The sequence below is a fragment of the Bidens hawaiensis genome, unplaced genomic scaffold (genome assembly GCF_021521415.1).
Source record: "Bidens hawaiensis isolate Kalapana, Puna unplaced genomic scaffold, B.hawaiensis_p1.1 tig00018514_1, whole genome shotgun sequence".
Classification (NCBI taxonomy): Eukaryota; Viridiplantae; Streptophyta; class Magnoliopsida; order Asterales; family Asteraceae; genus Bidens; species Bidens hawaiensis.
In genome coordinates, this window is record NW_027492803.1 from 107,586 (window position 1) to 132,930 (window position 25,345).

Consider the following 25,345-nt stretch of genomic DNA (forward strand, 5'->3'; position numbering starts at 1 on the left):
CCATGGCTGAATCGATGGTTTGTGGTAGAGACGATCTGACCATATCTCTAATTTCCTTTGGCAAACCCCAGTATAACGAGTGACCTTGTTATTTTCCGGTGTTACCAAGTGTGGTACTATCCTACAATACTCCAGGAATTTAGTATTGTAGTCCTTAAGATTTGTCCCAACAACTCTATGATTAAGAACTTGATTTGAATTTCATCTTTCTCGTTCATTGGGCAAAACTTCCTGATTACAAGATCCTTAAATTCTTCCCAACTCAGCTTGTACATGTTTAATCTACCCTTGGCTTGTATAAGGGTATTCCACCATTGCAGAGCTTCAACTTTGAATGATTGGGAGGAATATTGAATTGCTTCTTTCTCAGAACACTTGCTAATGACATTGATGGCTTCTATTTCTTCAAGCCATCCCAATGCAGCAATAACACCATCGCTTCCATTGAAATCTTTGGGTTTAAAACATTTGGTATGTCTTGTAACTACAGCCTTTCTTAGTCTTCTGTTTCTTGGTTTTCTTCTCTTCATAATCGCTATCATTATTAGAACTGACATGTTCTTCTTCTTCTTCTTCTTCTTCTTCTTCTCTCTTAGACTTGTTAGATTTCTCATTGCTCGATGTTTCCTTCTTTCTCATAGTCTCGAGCATAGCTGGAAAAGCTTCGGCAATTCCTCTTGCGATTAGTTCTTGCATATCTTCTTTTCTTACGAAATGATCACCAGTAGGAGGAGTAGCATTCACTTCCTGATTTTCAACATTTTTCTTCAATCTCCCTCTTGTATTCCTTAAGGGTCCACTATTGACTTCAACGTTTGAATTTCCTCTTTTCGACATTCTATAGACGAGAAATAGGAGGTAGCTATTAGTTACTATCTTTAAGATTTTCCAAGGGCATATATATATATATATATATATATATATATATATATATATATATATATATATATATATCTTATCCATACTTTCATATACTTAAACTGGTTAAAGCCTAAGTACTTTTCTCAAATACTTAATTCGCTAAAACCGATGACTCTGATACCAACCTGTCATACCCCGCCTTCGAGCCTAAGCGTGCGACTCACAGTTGGTACCACTTTTGTCAATTTATCAAAGTGTGCATCGGAAAATGTTAATTTAAAATATTCATTTTCATTGCAAAGGGAATTAAACACCCTAGTATGTTTTACAAAATTACTTGTTTAAAAACAAGTTTAATATATATATGCTTCATTACAAAAATTAGCTGAGCCACCAGCTGCATTCTATGCCTAGTGATCTTCTATCTCCACTGGCATATTCTTCTCTATACCTTACTCTTGGTTACCTGAAAACAGTTTGAAAATACGTCAGCTATATGTTGGTGAATACGCTGACTTAATAAAACATTTTCACAATTCGTAATGACACAACACCAATAGTGTTCAACGACTCAGTGGGTCTCAATCCCATCTCATTGGAACTAAACATATGCACAAACCACATAATCGGACTTCACTCGCCCTAAAGATAGTCACTTACCTCATGGTCAGTATGTCTGTAGTGTGCCCACTACAGTACATATATGTAAGGATCCAGACACATGTGTATTTTAGCCTGAGTGTTTAGTACTACCTTGTATCAAAACGTTTTAGAGGATTTGAACCAACCCTCATGTAAATACTTTCATAACTCTTTTACATATGGATAACAGTCCATAGTTTAAAGAGTAAATATCTTTAAAAAGATAATACATTTAGACGTATTCACGTCGTAAAACACATTTATAAAAAGGTTGGACGTATTCACCTTTTGTTGATTTCAAGATTTCTCACCAACAGACGTCTGTTCTTTATCTCGGACCTATAGTACGAGAATAACATTCTATAAATAACTAGATCTATGATCTAGCTTTAGACCTTAAGTCTATTTGCATAACATTTACCTTGATATTTATTTCATTTATAAAACATTTATATACTACGTTTCTTTATCATGAAGAAACATACATATATCCCACTTCTTCATTCATAAGAAATATCTTTATAATAAAGAATGATATTTTATTCATAACCTTATCTTATGAAAGCTACATTTCACTTATTATCTGATCAAGGTACAGACTATACCCTCGACTAGGGTCTAAGCCATATATAATAAAATAATCGGGCAGAACCCCTACCTTGTATGGCTTATCTATGAAATGCTTAAACTTCACGTAGGCAGCGCTCCTACTTGCACGTACTTCTAAACAATGAGCGTATCGGGAATGACGGGATTTTGGCACGAAAACCGAGGTAAAGTGTGTGTGATGTGATGGAGACTTCATCCCCATGGCTGCCTATTTATAGCCAGAATCTGTGCATCTTCGCGTATCGTGAAGTTGCTTCGCGATGCGCGAAGGACAAATGTAGCCGCAATTATTATTATATTCCTTCGCGTATCGTGAAGGATTTCTTCGCGCACATAAGAACATTACCATGGAAAACTCCTTCCTTATAAAGTGCTTTCAATTCTTTTCACTTTCCATGTGGGATGGAGTTTCCTTACTTATTCCCTTAGCATAAAAATGTCTTCATTTCTTTATCTTATTTTTCTCCATTACTTATTTCATGAATATTTTTAGTCCTTTATCTTTATAAACTTGTCAAATTTGGACCTAAACTTTGTGGGTGTTACAGTCGGGGTGTTACAATGAATGATGTTGGATGTAACTCGCATCAAATTATCTTCATGGAACTTAGTCATAAGATGTTTTGATATTGGTATACTCATTTAGTATCCTTAGACCTGAGATACATATTAAAACTTTTGTTTACTAAAGGTTTTTCTTTAATCAGTGTCAATCGCTGTCGTGTAGCTGCCAGCTATAAAGGCATTGATTGGTAATAATCTGAAGTTTAGTGGGAGTTGTATGTAATCAAGATTAGATTCTGTACTCTTACATGATATGTAACAATTAGACATCTTGGCGCCCTTGTTGATTCAAACTGGTGAAGTGTGAGGCCTCACCCAAACTTACTGTGTGTTTGATTGGACCACTTTGATTCTAGATCGAGAACATTAACGATTGAACGCCATATGAAATTGCATATGATCCATGTCTCATTGTTCAATTGATATCTTATACGGAAAGGATAAATGATGATGATTACCGTAAGCTCATTATCTTGTAATAGTGTATTCAAAGATGTTTTGGTTAATGACTTTAAAATGTCATAACTTGTTGGGGGCAGCCATGTGTAGCTAGAGCACCGCTGGCTGTCAGCGTTGAGGAACTTAACCAGAAACCGTCCAAGTGGGAGACTGTTGGACTTTACAGACCGGTTTGGTAAAGTCAACGCAGCTGACCAATTTTTGACCCGTTAGAGTTACACCGTGGGTAACAAGCATGAAACCCGCTTTAGTTAACCGGGTATGACATAAATTAACGAGATACTATGGAACGGATATTATGACATAAATTTATAAGCTAGTTAACCTATCATTAATCCTAACCCTAGCCACCACAAGCAATTATCTCTTCCAAGCCAACACACCACCTCCGGTGCCACCAGCTCCTCTACCTGCCCTCGCTGCTGACCCGTGTGCCGTCGCTGGTCATCATAACACCGACCACCGCCGGCCGCTGCTGCTACTTCACTGGCCGCAGTCCGCTACCCCCGCTGCTGCTGTCTGTGAACACCACAACACCGCCGCCCCTGCTGCCGCAGTTCCTGTTCAATAGACTCAGCCGCCGCTGCGTCCCGTCGCCGCCGTTATAGTACGCCGCCGCCGCCGCCGCTGCCTAGCGTACCACCACCGTCGGATCTCGTTTGTCACCTAGCGTTGCTCGTTAGCTCTCGGTATCTCGACTGGTTCTTTATAAACCGAGGTAAACTTAAATATAACTAGTTTATAATAATTATATTTAATGGGTTGTTTATATTACTGTGCTCATATGATTTTGTAACCGGATCCTGTCGGGTTTAGTTTCGGTGCCGTTTATATTCCGCTGCGCATTTATTAATTAATAAGATTAATTATTATTTGTCACATTTATTATACCGGGTTTTAATAAATAAAATTTTGACTGATCATCCGGTTCAAGGTTGGTCTGATTCCGGTCCAAATTTTCTCATGCTTTTTGGTTCGGGTATGTTTACAAATCGTGAAATAAATGATATTTAGCCATGTCATAGTGTCTGTCGCAACGCGCAGCAATGATAACTCGTTAAAGTAACAAATGTTATGTTTAATATTTGTTTCATATATTATCGAATTGTTTCCTTCATTTAAAAAAGTGGATTAGAAATATTAATATTAGAATGCATTGAAGAACAAATACAATTAAGGAGTAGGGGGTGTAAACGAGCGGAGTTCATCTAGGCTCTAGCTCCACTCATGAATTGTTTTTTTTGAGATCAACTCAGGCTCGACTCATTTATTTTATTTTTTCGTATATTTTATATATAACCTAATATATATTTTTTACTTATTTTTTCATAAATTTATTTATAATAATAATTATTATTATTACATTAAATATTTAATATATTAAATGAAAACTATATAAAATTAAGTATCGTTTAGGCTCGCAAAGAGGCTCGAGCTTGGGCACGTTAATCAAACAAGCTTACTTTTAGGCATGGGCTCATTTAAGCTCAGCACAAGTCGAGCTTTTAACGAGTCAAACTCAAGTAGCTCACGAGCAGCTTGGCTCGTTTACACCTCTATTTAAGAGTCATGATGCATTCTAGTTTTAATAGATAAAAATAGAGTAAAATGATAACAGAAAGCCTGAAAGTTAAAACAAAAAAAAGTGTTAATATGATATTTGTAAGCAATTACACTTTTTAAATAAGAATCCCAAGCACCCTTTCAAGTTTAATCCTTAATGTACCAAAAGAAAGAAAAATGGATCTCAACCATTGATATTGTTGTTACCACCTTTCTCATCTAGAAATGTTTTACAAATGCCAAAGGGCAATTTGAAGATCAACCAACTTTCTCATTATTATTAAGTTATTATGTAAACAGTTTTATTTGTGGAACCGAAACAACAGTGTGGTGCTTGTTCGCTACCTTAATGTTTTTTGTATTTCGAGGGGTCCACATTCTTGAAAGCCGGGCTATCAACTGCAACTCCCATCGCATGCAGCCCGTTGTCTACATACAACACTGCCCCTGTGATGCCTGAAGCCAATGGTGATACCAGAAAAGCAGCAGCATTTCCCACTTCCTCTATTTAAATAAATTAATTTCATCATTTAAAAATATGAATAAATAAAATATACAAGCAAATGAATAATCCCAATCATATATTGACTATAGTTCTTTTGAACAAAATAATTATTTAATTTGTGAGATTCGCACTGACCTGCTAACAATTGTTTTTGCAGTGGTGCATTCGCAAATGAATAATCAATCATCGCATCAACCCCTCTGGTCGCATTAGCAGCACGACTTCTTAATGGTCCTGGAATATTTACACTAAAAATTAATACAACATAACAAGATTTGTAACGTTTAAAATTTGTCATATGCTTGTTCTATAAGGACGAGAAAAATAGTTACCAGCAGATATTGTGTTCACTCGGATTTCATGCTTTCTTCCAGCTTCAAATGCTAAAACCTATGTTTATTATTATTATTATTAATAATAATTAATAATTATAATTATTTGAAGCCAATTAAAAGAAAAAAATAATGGGATAGAAAAACTAACTTTCGTGTCACTTTCCAATGCAGCCTTAGCAGAACTCATACCTCCACCATATCTACATTTAAAAAGGTGCAGTTATAAACTTATAATAACCAAAAAATATAAATATCTCAAAAAATAAATATAAATAAAAAGGTAACATTAAAAAAATTACCCTGGCCTGTAGGTCAAAGAAATTGTAGCACCACCTGCATTATAATTTTTAATAATTAAGGTCAACTTTGATAATTAAAAATTTTGACTTTGACCTGTCCAAGGCGAGCGCTGATGAGAACCATACCCAGGTTCATTATTGGGGCAAAGTGCTGGAGCAAAGACACAAAAGAATAGCTTGATGCTGATATGGCCGCAAGATACCCGTCCCGTGATGTTTCTAAAAGAAGTTTGGTAACCTGCAATATAAAGATTGTAGTTCTGACTCATTGACTTATGAATGTGTCGGTTTGGGTTGGTTTTTTATCTGAAATGGGTCAACCTGACCCGTTTCAGCCCATGCTAAAAGTTTCCCATTTTGGCCCATAACGTCGGATGCATACCTCAGGCCCATTGGCTAACGAATGTACAAGAATGTCAATGCTTCCAAAATCCTCTTTCACAGATTCAGCTACTTCCTGCAAACATAAACTTTGACTTTTTCAGGAATGTTTGACTTTTGAGAATAACTCAAAACATGATTCATGAACTGAGTACCTTAATAGTTCACTTTGAGGATGCCGCATAACGCTTCTTTTTTTTCACCTGCATACTGGTTACGGTTCATACACGATTTCATTCTTTATTTATATTTCGCATAAATTACCAAAAGTCTTTAAAACTTAAAAGAGTGTGGACTTACATCCTCAGGAACGTCTTCAGGAGTATCATAAACCGCATCTAAGGGGTACACTTTAGTAATTTCCATCAGTGAACCATCTGCCAACCTGACATGACAAATTGGACTTACTGATTAGTCAACAAATCATAATATTATCTTATGATAATAAGTGAAAAAAAATGGAATGTATACACTTACACACGTGATTCGTCGAACTTTCCCCTTCGAAGACTGGTCTCAAACATTTTGAGTGCCTTAATAAGGTCATCAGAAATGAATCAAATAAAAAATAATAGCTAAAACAGAACCGTTCGAATGAGCAGAAATTATAAGAATAGGATACTTCTTGAAAGAACCAAACGTTCAGTGAACCGTTCGTGGGAAGTTCATTTATTTAATAAACGGACGAACATGAACACAAGTTTTTGTTTAAATTAAAGCGAAGAACATGAACAAATGTCCCGTTTGTTTATTTAAGTTCGTGAACTTTCATTATGTTCGATCATATATTTAAGTCAGTTTTAAGTTTTATATACATATAAATATCCACTCAAACTTACTCATTACTAATATCAATTTGATTTTTATATTCTAAAACCCTTTTGTTTAGGTATATCTGTTTAATATTGAAAAGTTTTAACATTTGATATATCGTGTTGGTGTATGTTCATTTATGTTCGTTTATGTTTGTTTACATCCATGAACTATTCATTTGGAGTATTAACGAACTAACACGAACACTTTCATTTTCTAGACGGACAAACACGAACATTGAAACAATTAAATTCGTTTGTTTAAATGCTCGTGTAGTTACATACCGGGACCCACGTGCCAACAATAATCTCCGCACCAGCAGCAGCTAAAGATTTGGCTATTGCCCAACCATATCCATTATCATCAGCTACACCAGCAATGAATGCCCTCTTCCCTAAAAATAGCCCCCAAGGTAATTACACTAAAAAATATTTTAATAACTTTTTATGAGAAAATCGACTATTTTCTTCTGAAAAGTGGTAACTCATTTCTTAAACATCTAAGCTTAAAGATATATTATTGACCTCTAAGATCAACAGGCAGCCCTGGAAGTGGTTTTGTGTCACTGGAAGCTGACATGGCTTTTGTGATCATCTTTTCAAATCTCGAACCACTGAATCGAACATTTTGAGATGATAATAGCGTAGAACTGATGTTGCATGAGCTCTTAAGGTTTGCATATGATGCCACTTTAACAGCATTACTGAAAACCGCAATGTTCGGCTTTGAAACTTGATGAAAAGAACAGGTACATGGTCTTGCAATAGCTAAACGCATATTAATTGTCATTTCAAGAATCTGCAATTCATGCAAGAATCATAACAATTAGCATCTATGTGTAAATTGCAATTACATATATACATGCATAACTAAATATGTATTTTCTAGCTCATTAAAAATGATTAGAACAGTGTAACATTAACACAAAAGTTTTAATGAAGAACATAACAGATTGGAAGTATGTTGATGAATGTAAATATTAGTGATTGTCTAGTGTGACTTACCTCACTGATAACAATCTTTTCAGGTTACTGTGCACTAATCTCTATCTTTATATACATGCAAGGGTGTGTGCTATACTCCCTTAATTAAAAGACTGAATAATTCTTGTGCACATCCAATGAAATGAAGACACATAGCCTTTTGTTTATTTTTTTATTAAAATATTTTATCTAACATTTAACTTAATTTTTTTCAAGTAATCTGTATTCCTTAGCCTTTTTTTTAATAATAATTATTGTACACTGGTTTTTTTTCCTGAACATTTTGACATAAGTTTTAACGAAACTAATTGTTTTCATAACAGAATGTTTTTTGTTGTAAACGGTACTGTTCACTGTATTATAAATGAAATTTCTATTTAATATTATCTTTATCTTTATTTTTGTTAGCATTAAATAGAAAATGAATGTTTAGAAGATGAGTGAGAATTTGATGTGTCCGTTAATGTGGTGCGTTTGTGGGTGTTTTGTAGGGTTTGAATTTTTGACATGATAGTATGGCACGAGCCTAACACAAAATTCATGCGTTTGAGTTTAGTCTAAACAAGTTTGTGTTAGTTTTGGGTCAAACCATGACGCGTTTAGCAAGAGAAAAAGCTTGGACTTTTATACGGAGCGTGGAGACCTATTATCTTTTTAGTTTTTGAAATGTGTTATATATAACAAAAATAACTATTAATCCCATGGCTTTTTTTCATAGGAGGTCGTAGGTTCGAGTCTCATTTATGATAAAATGTCATGCGCGAGCCAGGCAAGGGCGGATGTAAGGTATGGGCAGGGGTAGCTACCCCTCAACTTTTCCGTGTAGTGGAATTTTAAAATTTTTTTTTTTATGTTTTATGGATCACGTTACCCCTAAAATTAGATTATGTTACCCCTAAGATTAAGAATAGAAGAATAAATTTGGGACCTATTGGAATTTTTCCGGTAACCTTTAAAAATACTGAACGGTACATATGAGAAATGGAGAAGATAAGAAAGTTTAAAAGTGAGAGAATGAGTAAAAGTAAATGTCTACATATCAACTTTTTTCGGTTTCTATAACTAAGTGTACGTTATCATCAATCGATTAGTGTTTATGGCTCACTATATTTTTCTTTTTCCCTCACTATATACTAGGTGTGTTTTTCTTTGAATAATAGTATATTTGGTTTTTATTTATTCTAGTTTTGTGTCATTTAGTTTAATATTTCATGCTTCACGTATTTAAAATAATTTCTTAATAAGTTAATATAGGATGGAGAAGACTTGCAGAGAATGCCTTCTTTACAACAATTCATATAAATATTATTTTGTGTTGTATGACTGGTAGGTTATTCTTGTAAGTTTCATTTTCGACCAAACAACGGTACTAGGATTAGTAGTTTCGGATTATTTACTGATATACATTTATGACTTTAATTGATTTAATACACTTGTCGATATTCTTTTGCGTATATCACAACTTTAGTTTTTGGATTCTTTCAGCCATTATACCAAGTGTCGGCACCATATTAACGTCGTACTGAACTAAACCAATACTGACTGAATACCCACCACTAGGCGTGAAACTTCACTAGGTCTTAATTAATTTAGACTAACAAAAACACTTTTCCGTTTATTTATATTTTTTATTTTACTATTTAGTTGATGATTTAATATTTTTAATAACTTTTTTACCGTATACATTATTGAAGAGCAATTTTTTAACCATGTATAGGAAAATGAAAGGTTTGCAAAACTGGATGACATATGTGACTTTCTGGTCTAATGGCGGAAACTAGAAAAGATTGTTATTTTCTTTTGGTTTATTGGATACTAAGTTAGATCTCGTATTACATACGGACGGAAAATATAAATATAACAATGAGATATAATTATAATTTTTTATTAAACACGCATTTAATAAAACAACAATATAATCTAAACCTCGTGACTTAAACCGTCATTTCAATTCAAACATCCATACATCCAGTCCAAGCATTCATAAATAATTTCCCAAAATCCAAAAACAAAATAAAATAACAAAGTCTCAAAATTAAAAAAAATAACAACGAAAACAATTAATTGTCTTAATTACTCAATCAATGATGATTATAATAATTTATTTTGAAACTTTTTTCAACTTATGAGTTAATGTTTAAAATTAATGTTCAAATTAACATGTGGAAATTATATAAATGAAAGCCTATGTGGACATGCTAGTTGAATGACATATGGAAACCTTGTATTGTTTTAATAGTATAGTAAGATAAGATTGAAGCTAGAATTGGTTTAAACGGTTGTAACTGCAAATGTTAAAATGTGTTTCTAAATTGAAGCTTTTAAGACGGACCTATGCAATCGAATGGGTGAAGAGTATTTGAACATTGTTCTAGTTGTGCGGTTGAAAGAGAAACATTTAACAAAATAACCGAAAACGATGTAATGTATCGATTTTAAGCTTTTTTCGAAGAGGAGAAATCTATCATGTACATGTTTAACTTTATGCATTACCGTATTTTTTAATGTACGGTAAAAAAAATTATGTTACCCTTAAAATTATGTTCTAAATCTGCCACTGGAGCAAGGGATTTTACCACAATGCGATCATGAGTTTGGGTGACCAATTGGCCAGTCTTTTTTTGGCCGTTAAAAAAAAAGTTTATATATTATAATCTAAATTAATATTGTTTGATTTTATTAACTCTTCCTACTAAGGTGTGTGATCATTTAGGATATATAAATCATGAAATTATTTAAAAAGAATAGAACAAGTGCTTAAGACCTTAGGAGTAGGGTGGCTCGTACCTAACTTTATTGTGAATCCACATTATATATATCATAATATATGTATGTTCATAAGTTCATTAGTTGTCACACCCAAAAATATTCCGGTCAGAATTTAATTAATTAGGCACGCTATTAATTTCGCTCAAAAGAAAAAGGTGACCTATTAATTTAATAATTTCTTTTAACGTATTTAATGACTAAGTAAATAAGACGACATCTAGATAGGACTGTGCAACGTTTCAAAATTGTGAGAACTAAACCAGAACCGAAAACGATTGAAAAATAGAACCGGAACCTATTATAGTAAATCGGTTCGGTTTTAGAATCGAAAAAGTCGGTTCTCGCTAATCGGTTCTGTTCTAGAACCAATTCAGTCATTTATTTATCAAATGGATTATGCAAACTTTGCAAACTGCAAAACAAGTTTATATAACTGTATGTCTTTTTTTCCGGTAAAATTAATTTAGATTACAACATGAACATCCATTATATTTTTTATCAAAATCTAATTTTTGAAGTTAAATAATTTTTTATTGTTGATAGATTAAAGGAAGATCATATCATTTTATATTATATAATTAAATTACCTTGAGAGCCTGAATCAAAATTGATCTTGGCTGCTGGGTATTGAACGCAAAGAAAGAATATTTGAATGAATGTCAGCTAATAAGTTACTCTATAAAAAATGTAGACTGGTCATTTATTTAGAAAGTTTTAATATTCCGGTTTTTCGGTTCCACGTCTAGAACTGTCGGTTTACCCAGAACCAAAGCGTTCAGTTCAAATACCGGGAACCGAGAACCGTAAGGTAACACATATTAGTGGTTCTGAGGCACAGGTTCGGTCTGGTCCCTCGGTTCTGACGGTTCCGAACAATTTTTTGCTCACCGCTACACCTAGAGATGAGATTAGTGTCGTACCAGTACCAAAAGTATCCATACTAGAAATCAATAAAACTGAGTACCGAGTACCATACAAATTTATTGGTAGGGTATGAGTATTTCGGTACGGTACCCATTTTGTTACCACCTTATTTTTTTTTATCTTTAATGATATTGGTACCGATACGAGAAACAAAGAAACTTAATCGGTACGGATACCAAATTGGCTAAATTGGTACGGGTACTGGTATTCAATAAAGCATAGTACTAAAACCATAATACCACAGCCAAAACATAATACCAAAACTAATTTACTATAATACCAAAGTGAACCATAATATCAAATCCTTTCGTAATCAAGTAACATAAGATTTAAACATACAATAAAACCTATACATATTCCAAACGAGTACAAAATACTGAAATACCTGTATTGATAACCAAATACTGAAAACCTAAAACTTTGGTCTAGTATCGAAGATGCTAAATTTATGGGTTCGGGTATTCAGAAAAGAAATTCTCATCCCTATTGTCATGTTTATTGTTTAGATTGAGTTAAGCAGAGTTTTTACCTGTTACCTAGTGGTGTAGTGATATGTTGTTTGTCTGGGTTCCTCGAAGGTGTGGTATATGGGTGTAAAAAAATTGATGTTAATTAGAAAAAAAAATTAAATAGAGTTTCTTCAATCACTGATGTGTTGGATTACCACAAATTTGTTTTTGGAACTCATTTTAAAACGAGTTTCAGTTCACGAGATTTTTGAAAGCATTAAATTGTTGGTCTCTTGATGGCACTCGACGCATATCCAGCAAAATAATGCAAAATGTGTAGGAATAAGGTGGAAGCTAACACTAAGGTATTATCTTTTTTTCACAATGTTTAATTTTTCTAATAATAAGTGTGTTAGAAAGAGTTATTTTATAGCTTTAAACAATGCTTGTCTAAACATTTTAATAGCCAAACGTGCGTGTTAGATACGATTTCTTTTGTGAAACCAATGGTTTTAAACTTTTTTGAAAGAAACAAATTATTTTATAGAATAACTAGTTTTTCTACCTAGCGTGTTGCGCAGGGCAACTGGCACAACCCAACGTTGAAACATGGGCGTTGATAAAACCTGAGCGATACGGTGATGAGTCGACATGAATTCGATCATTATCAGCTGCGTTTTACGATATAGATATCATTGGTAAAATTTGAACATTAAAACCCAAAAAATTAATTCGTCAAATTAACATATAAGAAAACAAAATATTTAAGACGATATTTATTTAGTTGGCAAACCCGGGCGGTGGTAAAACCCAAGCGTTGTGGTCCCGAGCATTGAGGCGGTAACTTGACACAAATTTAGTCGGTTTTGGTTACGCACATTATGGTACCGGAACTAAAAACGAAAAAAAAAATTAAAGTGTACCAACGACCAATTTTATTTACTTTTTTTTCGGGGGGGGGGGGGGATCTGTTGGTAAACTTGAGCATTGGTAAAACCCAAACGATGTTGGTCATGGGCTTTAAATAAGGTCGTGAGTCTGCGCGAACTCGGTCGGTTTCTTTCACGTTTGTTATGGTACCGGAACTAAAACAAAAAAAAATTAACGTTTGATAGATCATGGGGGAGGGTCTGTCGGTAAACTTAAGCGTTGGTAAAACTTGAGCGTTGTTGGTCATGGGCTTTAAATAAGGCCGTGAGTCTACGCGAACTCGGTCGGTGATCGGTTCACATTACTTGAGCTTTGTCGATATCGGAACTTGAGCGTTGTCGGTACTGGAACTAAAACAAAAAAAAAATAACGTTTGATCTGTTCACATTATGTTTATTATGGTAACTGAACTAAAAAACAAAATTCAAAACAATACGGCGCCGCCAAGTTGCGGCACCAAAGTTGTTTATATTATAGTAATAATAATAAAATAAAAACTTGGTGCTGTTATGAACATAAGTTTTGTTAAAATTTACAATGTGCATTTAGTTAACACCTTGTTGTTGTATTGTTTATATTACACTTTATTTTGTATGTTCGGCTGTATTGTTATTTTGTGTTCAATGTATTCGGATAACACATGCAATTATGCAACGAAATAAATCAGCATTTTTAAAATAAAATGGATAATTTTAAACAAATAGTGCAAGAAAAATTTGCATAAGAAACAATTTGTGAGTTATTGCATTGACTAAAGTCTAACATGAGACATCAAATGTATAACTATATTATGAGAGGGTCATGAAATAACGTGGTGAGTGTATTAAAATAAAATACACAAGAATATTATATTTAAATCTTTGAAATTCACTAGGTGTGAATTATGACATATATATGGACTAACATATGCTAATGAGAAATTAAACTTCTTGGAAATCACTAAGTGTGAATTATAACATATAAACTAATATATGTTAATAAGAAATTAAACTTCTTGGAAGCTCATTAAGTATGAATTATAATATATGAATTAATATGAATTTATATATGCTGACGAGATATTTAAATCCTTGAAAATTCATGAAAGATTATATCTTTGGAAATTCACTGAGTGTGAGTCATAAACACGCTGATCATATATAAAGAAATATATGTTACTAGTGTAAATGAATTTAAACAAATCTTAAGAGATTCATTAAAATATACTTACAATATTGATGGATATGTAAATTTTTCTACCACCATCCATGTTGTTTAACTATGTGAGAGTGTTGTCTTTCATATTGGGAGAATATCTCAATAAATGGTTTTAAGAAGCAAATGTGAATTCCAAAAGTTTAAGTGTCAATCCAATTGACTTTATCTCAACATTATAGTGACTATAGACGAGTAGCATTCATCTTGTTGGTGATGAATGGATTCACCAGAATATTTGGATTAACACTTGTGTTTAATGTTCGTATAAGTCAATGGTGAAGTCTTGAAGATCAAAGGTGTAACGCCCGTAAATTTCGTTAATCGGCTCGATCGTTTATAAATGTTCGTTTAAAAGCCGGGGTTTCATCTTTCTAATGTTGAGCCTTGTAATACGTTTCAAAAGTCCGTTTATCCAACATTTTGCTCGAAACATCGCCTCTTATAACTTAAAGCATTAGATTAGAATGTAGCACCCGACATTTTCATTTAAACGACATGCACGTTGTAGAGTTTGTATGTTTATCGGGTTTGATCTGGCATTCTTCGGGGACCTCCTTGTCATCCTCTTAAGTTAAATTATTTAACATTTCATCCAAGTTATCACGTTTTTCAAGTTAAAAGGGGCCTAAGTGTAACATTATTATAATAAACCCTAACCTCCTTCCTTCTCCTTCCTCACTACCGATCGGCAGCAGCTCCAAGCCGCCCACCTCGATTTTCGTGCAGCTCCGGCCATGTCCAGCCATCCCAAGTCTAATCCAAGGTCGGTTTTATGATTCCCCATGTCTTTTACACCTTAATTGATCATATTAACACGTTTATTGGTCGTTAAGGTTGAGTTTTGATTATAACAATTTCTGACAGATTCGTACTCGTTTATTGTAGGGCCTGTAACTTGATGATAATCCATTGTTTTTGATCAATTCTCCTTTCTATGATATTCTAATTTGAGTCTAGTTTCCAGAAAGGTAAAATACGTAATTTTTGGACAAGATTTGAATACTTTTTATGATTTTATAAGATCGAGTGTCAAAGCTGATGCGGGATGATGGATTCTGGTCTGTCTTCCCGACATCATAACCCTTTTTTGACAAGTCTAAATTGGTTGGTTCCACTTCTGGAAGTTAATATTTTTAGTTAGAAACCAAACCCAATTGGAATCGTTTAATTTGGCTGCGTAATGAATTTTATAAAAATAAAACCATTTTGTTGCGCGCTGAAATAGCTGCACATACCTTTCTGTGTTGGAGGAATTTTTATGATTTTTGTGTCCATTAGAAAAATATAATAAAAATATTTTTATAAACTTACGATATTTATGCAACACTAGTAAAAATTTAATAATGTAATTCCATGGTTTTCCTATGTAATAAAATACATCTTTGCATTCTAAAATCTGCATGTTATATTCGTTATTAATCGATAAGTTCGTTTTAGGCTTAACCGGTGGCTGCCCTTTCTTGCATCTTTCGGGGCTGTTATAATGAAGTTCGTGCTCCATCATCTTCTTAGGTATGTCTAGTGTAATATACTTTAGTATCATGAGTTTTGGCATTCGTTAGATTGGTCAACTGTTGATGAAGTGAAAACTAGGTTTCGGTTGTCTAGTTTGTCAATTGTTGCGTCTAGCACGTTGTTTGAGGGAATTAACAACCAATTCGGATGTTGTAGCCTTGGTATGATTTGTTGGCTGTGAAAAACTATATTTTTATGTTATTGGGTTGAATTGGTTGTCGGTTACTCAAACGGGTCGGTACGGCGCAAATTCGCGTTTATTGGTAATTTGTGCATCATGCTTGCGAATTACCGACCCATCCAACTCGTGTAGCGTCGTGTGGACTTGTTGGCTGTGATTTTACTAAATTTGGTCCACACGGGGCTGAGTCGGTATCTAAGTGCATAAACAACCCGTTAACGCGCGTATTCGAAAAAATCAACAACTTTCGGAGGTAAATTGGGAACCCTTTGTCCCCGGGATTAACTAAGGGTGGTTTTGGTAAATACATGGCCTTGGGGGCCGGGGTAATTGAATTTGCTAATGTCAAGGCTTTAGGTCAATCAAATCATGTTAGAACGTCTCGTAGGGTAAACGAGTCGGTACGTTTAGTTAGTAATCTTTGTGTGCAATCCGACAGGCTTGTAAACTGTGGATTGGCTTTGAAGTTCTCAAACTCTTTGGTTTTTGTGTGGCTTGTTTCAGGTGAGTTCATGATGCCTTTTTTACTCTTTTCAAGTTTTGGGCTAGCATGCACACCGTAATACAATTTTACCCGATTTTACTCGTTACAACTATTTGGATGGTATTACATAGCCTTATTCATATTTGTGCATTCATGAAACTATTTGTGAACTATATTTTATGCCTTAGGATATTGTAGACTCGTTTATAGTCTTATATTCCTTAAGGTTATACATATTACTTGTGGTCTAGGCTCGAGGTTGCTATTAGGCCTAGTACTAATTCCTTTTATTAAACGATATTTCCTGATGAAACGTTTAAACTATTTTATATAGGCTTGCTAGTATATAGTTGGCCTTGGAATGTTATAGTATGTGTGTGTGTGTGTGTGTGTATATAAATTATTGTATGGCCTATATTTGGCGAATGTTATAGTCGTCTCGACTACTGAATGTTGCGTATGCCTACTTTGTGTTTGCGTGAGCTGAATGTTACGTGTTTGGGTTGTACGTTTTCTCGGCCCTGAATGTTATTATTGAATGGTGATCTTGGCCGGGCCAAACTATACAACTCAGGTTCTTAAATCCTGTGGCGGGCCCTGAAAAGCCCGTGAGGGGGGAGGCTCGTGTGGCATGATCATCATCGGAATGTTACGTGTTTGGGTTGTACGTGTGCTCGGCCCTGAATGTTATTATTAAATGTTATATATATATATATATATATATATAGGAATGCAGGTATAGAGATGTTCATACGTAAGGATGATTATTTATTCAATGTGATGACCTAACTGATGTATTTCTGTTTACAGTTTTAAAACTGTTGGAATGATTATTAAGACTTTTGTTATAAATATATGGATGTACATAGATGTCTAAGTACGAATACTTAGTGTTGATGATGGCCTAACTGTTCGTATCCCGTATTATGTTTTAGACTCTTGGAATGTTTTATAATCCCGTTTTTATATTTAAACCCTTGGAATGTTTTATAATCCCGTTTTTATATTTAAACCCTTGGAATGTTTTATAATCCCGTTTTTACATTTAAACCCTTGGAATGTTTTATAATCTTTTTTTTTATATTTAAACCCTTGGAATGTTTTATAATCTCGTTTTTATATTTAAACTCTTGGAATGTTTTATAATCCCGTTTTTATATTTAAACCCTTGGAATGTTTTATAATCCCGTTTTTATATTTAAACCCTTGGAATGATTTATTTAAATGTCTATTATTAAAACTTGAACTCACTCAGCTCAAGCTGACTTTGTGTGTATATTAGAATGACTTTCAGGTTGAGGATTGGAGATTACCGCTTGGACGTGCTAGAGACTACTCGGAAAGTTGAAGGCACATCTAGTCGAAGAATTAATAACGCAAACTGTTTCTTTTAATTTATTACTATAAGTATTTAAATTTTGGTTTTTGGGCACTTTTCCTGGTTTTTGGGAATTTTGATGTTTATTATTCCACTGTTTAATTACTCTGAACTGATTTTATTAAGATAAAATGGTTTGATTTTAAATTTTTGAGAATTTTTGGATATGATTACCAACTGTAGGATTCTCGAGGTTCGGGGTCCTACAAAAGGAAAAAGAATTATTTTCCTTAAATGAATGATGAAGTTATTTATGTGCTACATACACTAACTTGTGAGACTTTCCAAAAGACTAACATTTTGGGATTGTGAACAAGTCTCATAACTTTGTCTAAGCTAAGGGGGGCGAATGTCTCAAAGTGATATTGTAATAATATAATGGTTGTGAAGAATCAGAATTATGCATCTTCTGTTCACATGCTAAAGTATTGTAGTCTAAAGCATGCTAGAGTAGTACTTGTTAGTTATGGTGCTTTACGAAGACTAGTTAACGTGAAACATTCAAAAGATACACAAACACATGAATGAATTTCTGTATAGACAAATTTGAAGTGGGTTTTCATTCAATGTAAGGAAATAATATAACTTATTAGGATCTTAAGAAGACCTTAACTTTCTAGGTTTGCCTTAGACGGTGATTTAGAATCCTTCTAAGTTGGTGATGTTTGATAACAAACTAATGAAAAGTGTTACTTTATTAGTAAGCATTGATTAACTCGTTGATACAAATACATGGTCTTGTTCAAATCATGAGTTTCGATTTATCTTCGTAAGTAAAGTTAAACAAACTACATCAAAATGCAAGAAATGTGGGGGGAAACCATTTAAGAAACTACTCTTTATAAGTATATAGAAATGGTAATTGATATGATTTATCAAACTTGTGTAAAAAGGAAGAACCTTTCTTTACCCCATTCAAAAGTTGGGTGATGTTATCCAATAACACTTAAATGTGGAGGTGTCTTGCATTTAAACTTGGAAGGTTTGGCAATGAGGATTATTGTAATCCAATCTAACATTACAAACACACAACTAAGTGGACGATAAAAAGGTCGTAGTGCATAATGGAGATGTGTTTGCCTTAATGATAAGTGTATCTTACAAAGACAAATATTATAACCATATTCAAGTGGTCACTGAGGTTATAGTCTTAGAAAGTTGACATTAGGCAAAATTAACTTATACGTCAAGAATGTATTATGACAACTGATCTCAACTACGTAAGTTATCAGCAGTGACTATACAAAGTCAAAGATAATGTTATGGATCCAACAACAACCTGAGGGTTTAATAGAGATCAAGTTGTGTAATGTGACTAAAGCCCATGAAAAAGGGTATATAAAGGAAACCTAACTTAGTTGACTGGAGATCCCAAGATCTAATTAGTTCAATAGACAACCTAATTATATATCTAAGGGTGGTCACTGTGGGGGGGGGGGGGGCATAGCTTTTGTATAAGTTAACACATAAGCTAATATATATATCCTCTTAAATTATAAAGAGAGTCTAATTACTTCCTAGTCCATTCCTATAACAAAGTGAAATGTTGTGAGGCTAAACATAATATATGGTTAATGATTTGTGTAAATCATTATAACCTTAATGCTTTTAATGATTTATGGATAATCACCTATGTGAAAGAGAAGTGGGATCGCTCCGAATGAAATTATGGGGTGCGTAATTCCTAGAGCTTTCACAGAACCAGGCTAGTGCTCCAAGACCATAATGGACACGACAATGAGGGGATGTGCCCGGCTAGGGAGAGTATTGTGTGAAGTTTATTGTCGTCTACGCAAAAGGGGGTTTGTTCAAGGACATCGCGTCTACTAACCGCTAGGAGACTAAGTATACTTCACAAAGGAAGGTTCAAAGCTAACACCTACCTATTCTGCAATACTCAACTGTCGAGGTTATATTGGATATTCTGTGTGTTTTGATTAATCTTCATTCATGTGGGGGATTGTTGGAAAGTTAGAATGTAATGAATGGAAATTAATTTTATGAAATTATTATTATTAGACTTTTCATATGGTGAAACTCTTAAGTAGAGTTGCTTAATGAACTTGATTAGTTTTATTAGAGTTTATGACTATAATTAATTTTTATTAAGAAAGACTCTTTATCATCCATGACTTTTGTATATATGGTAGGCTATGAGCCTCATTTGATGGGGTTAGGAAAATACAAGCTAGAAAATTTAAGAAAAAATGCATGCATGCATGAAGAGTTATTGGTGAAAAGCGTTGAAGAGTCATATGTTGGGAACGTATAGAGATGAGTTTCTCTACTTGATTCCTCTACCTTTTTATTATATTTTTTCTAAAAGTTCTAACACTACAATTTACCCGATGTAACCTCGAGCGCGTGGACATCTCGGCAGTCCTAACTGCTTTGGCTGTTGTACCCTAGGAGGCAGACGCGCTGTCTTACATAGAGGCACGAAACCTGTTTTAAGGGAAACGTGTTGAACATGTGTCTCAGCCTCAACCGTCAAATTTAGTTTGTTTATTGTTGCAGCCAAGAGATTACTAGAAGACTTACTGTGGCAAAAGTTAGACAATCTATCTTTATGTAAGTTATTGTGAAGGATATTACAAGAAGATTTTGCTAAAGAATAAGTTAAAGACTTTATCATTTGAAGAGGTTGGTTGGAATCATTTTAACATAATTGTTATATTCTTTCATTATATATTTTAGTTTATATTGTGGTATGTGTACTACTTACTTTTTCATGTTAATAACGAGAGTATCATTATTATTTGTATTAACTTTAATATAAAAAGTGTCTCATATTCCTACAAAATGTTCATAAAATTCACACTTTTACTGCACGTATCATTTTTATTAATATTATTTTTTAACTGCAAAATTACATGTCCAAAAACAAAAACAAACCAACACTTGAGATGGATCTTGTAGTTGCCGTTTCTGAAATCTGGTGGTTCCTTAATTGTTCGAGATCTTTAGTGTTAATAGAGCAATAATAATTTAGGGTTTGTTATTATCTTCTTCGCTCTAGGATTGTCTTGGGTTCGTTATTATCCGCGTAAAGATTTTTTCCATGGACTAGGGTGAGATGTTAAGGCGCATGCCTCGCGCATTTAAAAAACTCTTCTAATTTGTTATAAATCATATTTCTTAAAAAAAACACATTACTACCACATTTGGTAAGTAACACATCAACATATATCATGTCAGAAAGCATTAGTACCTTAACTAGACACTCAATACAAAGTTGTAAAATTGTGGAAGCAGATGAAATTAACAATTTAACATAATACTAGCTCACTTATTTCCACCTCCAGACACATTAAATTTGAAAAATATAATATCACCATCTTGAACCACATAAGTTTTCCCTCTTGCTTATACTTGCCAGCAGATTGAATTAAAAATGAATAAATAAATAATTTAAACAGGTCATTTTTTGTATGTTTTATCTTTAACGGGTCAAGATGGTTTTTCTAAAAGATTTGACTAAGGGATTAATAAAAAATGACGAATACTAACGAGCGACTCGTAGGGAAGCCGTTAAGCGAGTTAAAATATATAAACGCATTGGCTTAACCAACTTAATTTCATGGAATTAGTTGACTATAGTTAATCATATGTTTGCAGGTAGGAGGAGGTAGAGGATGAAATTTCGAGAACGTGGGCGAAAACGGCGAAGAAAACGGAGTTGAAACGAGAAAGATATGAAGAAAACAAGAAAATCAGCAAAAGCTCCACCGTGGACCACGGTCAACCCAGCCCCAATCGAACAGTTTTCACCGTACCGTGGTCATTCTATGCACCGTGGATGGACCGTGGCCCACGGTTTGGACCGTGGACCACGATCCGAGTCGTAACTGCAGATTTTATTCCTCTTTTTAGAGGGTTTTGGGGTGTCTTTTCAACTACCTTTCACTTGGGGACGACTAGAGGGCGATTTTTGAAGACAAAAACAATATTTTGGGGTTTGTAATCATTTGTTTATGTTTTGGATTGCTATAAACAAGACACTTGATGCAAGAATGATCTCTCAAGCCATTAGTGGCTAGTTTCTATGGTATTCCTCTTGGGATGTAAGGTTAATTACAAAACACTTATGTTATTTGTTCTTGAACTTGGATTGATTATCTAATTGTTTATGTTAGTATAATCATGATGTTTGTGTGATTGTTTGTAACTTGTCTATATCGTTTAAACCTAGTTTTGAACCACGCGTTCTTGGTGTCGTTGACAATCGAGATTTAGTGGGAAGAACTAGGAATAATAGTATTGATTGATTGTTAAGTAACAACCTCGCATTCTAGAAATCCGAGTACTTAGTTCTTGATTAATCACAAACAATTGCATGTACACAAAACCGAGAAATTACGGTTTATCCATTGAATGTTAACAAGAGTTTTGAGCAATAACCCGAACCCCGAGAGTAATGCTTGCTTATTTATTCGCTTACAACTTTCGTTTAGTTTAATTTAGTTTTTAAAATCAAAACTTGGAAATTACTTTTTCATTATTTACATTTATCTTAGTTAATTGTCGAGCTACTTATTAACACACTTTCTACAAACTCCTCGTGTTCGATACCCACTTACCACTATCTATTTAGTAGTATTTGGTTTAAGTTTGAGTGAGCCTTCGACCGCACGTCAAATACCTTAACAACAGCCTCGCTTCCTAGCTCTTTAAGATCCATGGTGTGGTTTGGTGCGGGTTTTTACTAAAACCAAACTTTCGGTTTTATGATTTTTTTACAACCGTTCAGTTTCTGTTTTCTCGGTTTTCGGTTTTTGGATTCGGTTTGGTTTTGGGTGCGATTTTTTCGGTTTTGCTAATCGAGCCAAAACTTTTTGGGCCAAAAAAACTCCCAAAGATACTGAAATTGGGCATGATATTTTTTTTCTTTAAACTAATGATTAATAGAATATTGAATATTTGAACTTCAAATATTAAAAGCTAATAAAAGATACATTTAAATTCAAAATCAAAATTAAAAGTGCCAGAGTATTATTAGTTATTAACCATATGTTAAAACTAAACTAATAGTCATCGACATATTTTGTTTTAATGGTTACGGTTAAGATATTATGGTTATTTCGAGTTTTTGGTTATTTCGGTTCGGTTTAGTTTTTTCGAATTTTAACAAAATACAAAACCGAACCAAACCAATATTTCGGTTTTTGCTCAAGTTCAAAACCAAGCCGCCGGTTTTTAATTCGGTTTGGTTTTTTTGGTTTTTGTGCACACCCCTAATAGGATCCATAAAGTCATCGACATGTATAATATCAGGGTCTTCAAATGCACCTATTTACCAACACATACAATAATTCAAACACAAATTTGATGTATGGTTATCACTTATCAGTATTGATGAAAAACAAAATTTAGATGATTCAAAAACAAACAAACTAACGAGTACAAAAGTGCAAGCGTGCGTAAAACATGGAATATGTCATCAACTGCACGAATAGGAGGTCATGGGTTTAAACCTGATAGAGTGCAAGATTTTAGTCGTTCAAAAAAAAACACTAGTTACTGTTGGAATTATGGACTGGTTCGGGTAAGTCAATACAGCCAACCGGGTTATGACCCGTGAGAGTTACACCGTGAGGTAACGAACCATTAACCCGCTTAAGTTAGTTAACCGGGTTAGATACTTTAACGAAATATAATTACATGGAACAGGCTTTGAAGCAAGAGGTGGACTTATTGGCCCATTGGGTTTATAAATAATTTGATTAGTTAAACCTAATTAAAGGTTATATAAATATATGATGTTGACATAACCTTAACCCTAAGCCAATTAACAAGTTCATCTTCTCTCTTCATCCATCCTAGTAGCCGGCCACCTGCTTCACTGCCGCCATCACTGCCGGCGCCTGACCAGCCACCGCCGCCTGTCCGCCACTGCCTGCCAGTGCCACCGCTGCCTGTCCGCCTCCTGCCGCCGCTGTCCGTACACCACCACCGCTGCCGTTGCCGTCGTGCACCGCCACCGTTGGTCGTTGATCTCGTTGTGTCACCTTGCTCGATTCGTTAGCCTTCGGTGTCTCAGCCGGTTATTTATTAACCGAGGTAAACTTAAATATATCGTTAGTTTAATTATATATTTATTGTTTGACTCGTACTCGTATTGTCTGTAACCGGATCCTGTCGGGTTTAGTTTCGGTGCTGATTAATTGTATACTTTCCACTGCGTATAATTGTTAATTAATAAGATTAATTATTATTATCATGTTTATTGAACTGGTTTTAATAAACAAAATTTTAACTGCTCACCACTAAAACCCAACAGTTACTAGGGTGCAAACGAGCTAGCTACTAGTGAGCAGCGAGCTACTCAAGCTCAAATCAGTAAAAAGATCAAAACAAATAGAGCCCGCTTAGTTATCGGGTCCAAGAAAGAGCCTTGTATGGGAAACTTGTTTAGGCTTGTGGAGCCTTGACAAGCTACTCAAACACGGATTGATAAAATGCTCGAAACAAGCTCATCTTTTCCGAGCTTGGGCCCTCAAATAAAGCTTGTTTAGTTATCGAACCCAAGCACGAGCCTTGTGTATTTATAAGTTTTACCTATTTTGGACTTCTATTTATTAATTTTACACTGTATAGCCAAGCTAGGCTCATTTACGGTATTTCTCAATATATATAAAAATAACGCACACAAAAAAATCGGGTTTTGACCGGTTTCAGTTTGGTTAACCTGTTTTGGTGGAGAAATATAAACCGATTCCGAACATACGGTTTCAACATGGTTCCGAACAAGTTTATACAAAATCGATTTTGAACCTGTTCGGTTTCAGTTCGATTAACCGGTTTATTTGCCCACCTCTATAAAAAAAAGTAAGTATGATGTTATCCGGTTCATGAATTGCATTTCGGTTCAACGGGTTCAAATGAACCGAAGGCGTCCAGTTCAATTACTGGTCCGGTTACTAAAACATTGGTGCTAATAAAATATAGTTTATTTAAACACTGTATTTTATTTTGTCCCTGATACCTTCTCATTTTCTAAGAACCTTTACGCCACTTCCACCATCAACGTTACTAAAATTACATTAAAACCACTATAATTTATCTCTGTTTTTCAATTAAATACTATTTTTTGTACCTTTAACATTACCTTTCTCGATCTTTCACTCACAATCACATTCAAAAATTATTAAAAAAATTCATGAGAGTAAATAGCGTCTTCCCAAATATCAGATTAAAAACATTAAACATTCTCGCTATCCTCCACTCACAACCACTCCCAACGTAAACGTTCTTTACCTTATTTCACAAAACCTCAGCACATACAACACATAATAACCCAAGATCCTGAGCTCTGATTCCTCTGAAAGTGACTCCACACTCACATGACCACATTGTTAATTGTTTCCATCCCATTTCCTAGTTTGTTTTCTACTAAAACAAACATTAATAATCTATTATAATATTTATTGAAAATTAAAGGCAAGTTGAAAATAAATAATCCCAACTTTTATATATTTAACGATAATAATCTCAACTTTAAAAA

At 34.1% G+C, this 25,345-nt stretch overlaps 1 pseudogene; it reads right to left on the bottom strand.

Annotated features, from left to right (window-relative positions):
- Window positions 1-5,044: 5,044 nt before the first annotated feature.
- LOC143556320 (enoyl-[acyl-carrier-protein] reductase [NADH] 1, chloroplastic-like) lies at window positions 5,045-22,522 on the bottom strand (annotated as a pseudogene).
- Between the last annotated feature and the right edge of the window lie 2,823 nt (window positions 22,523-25,345).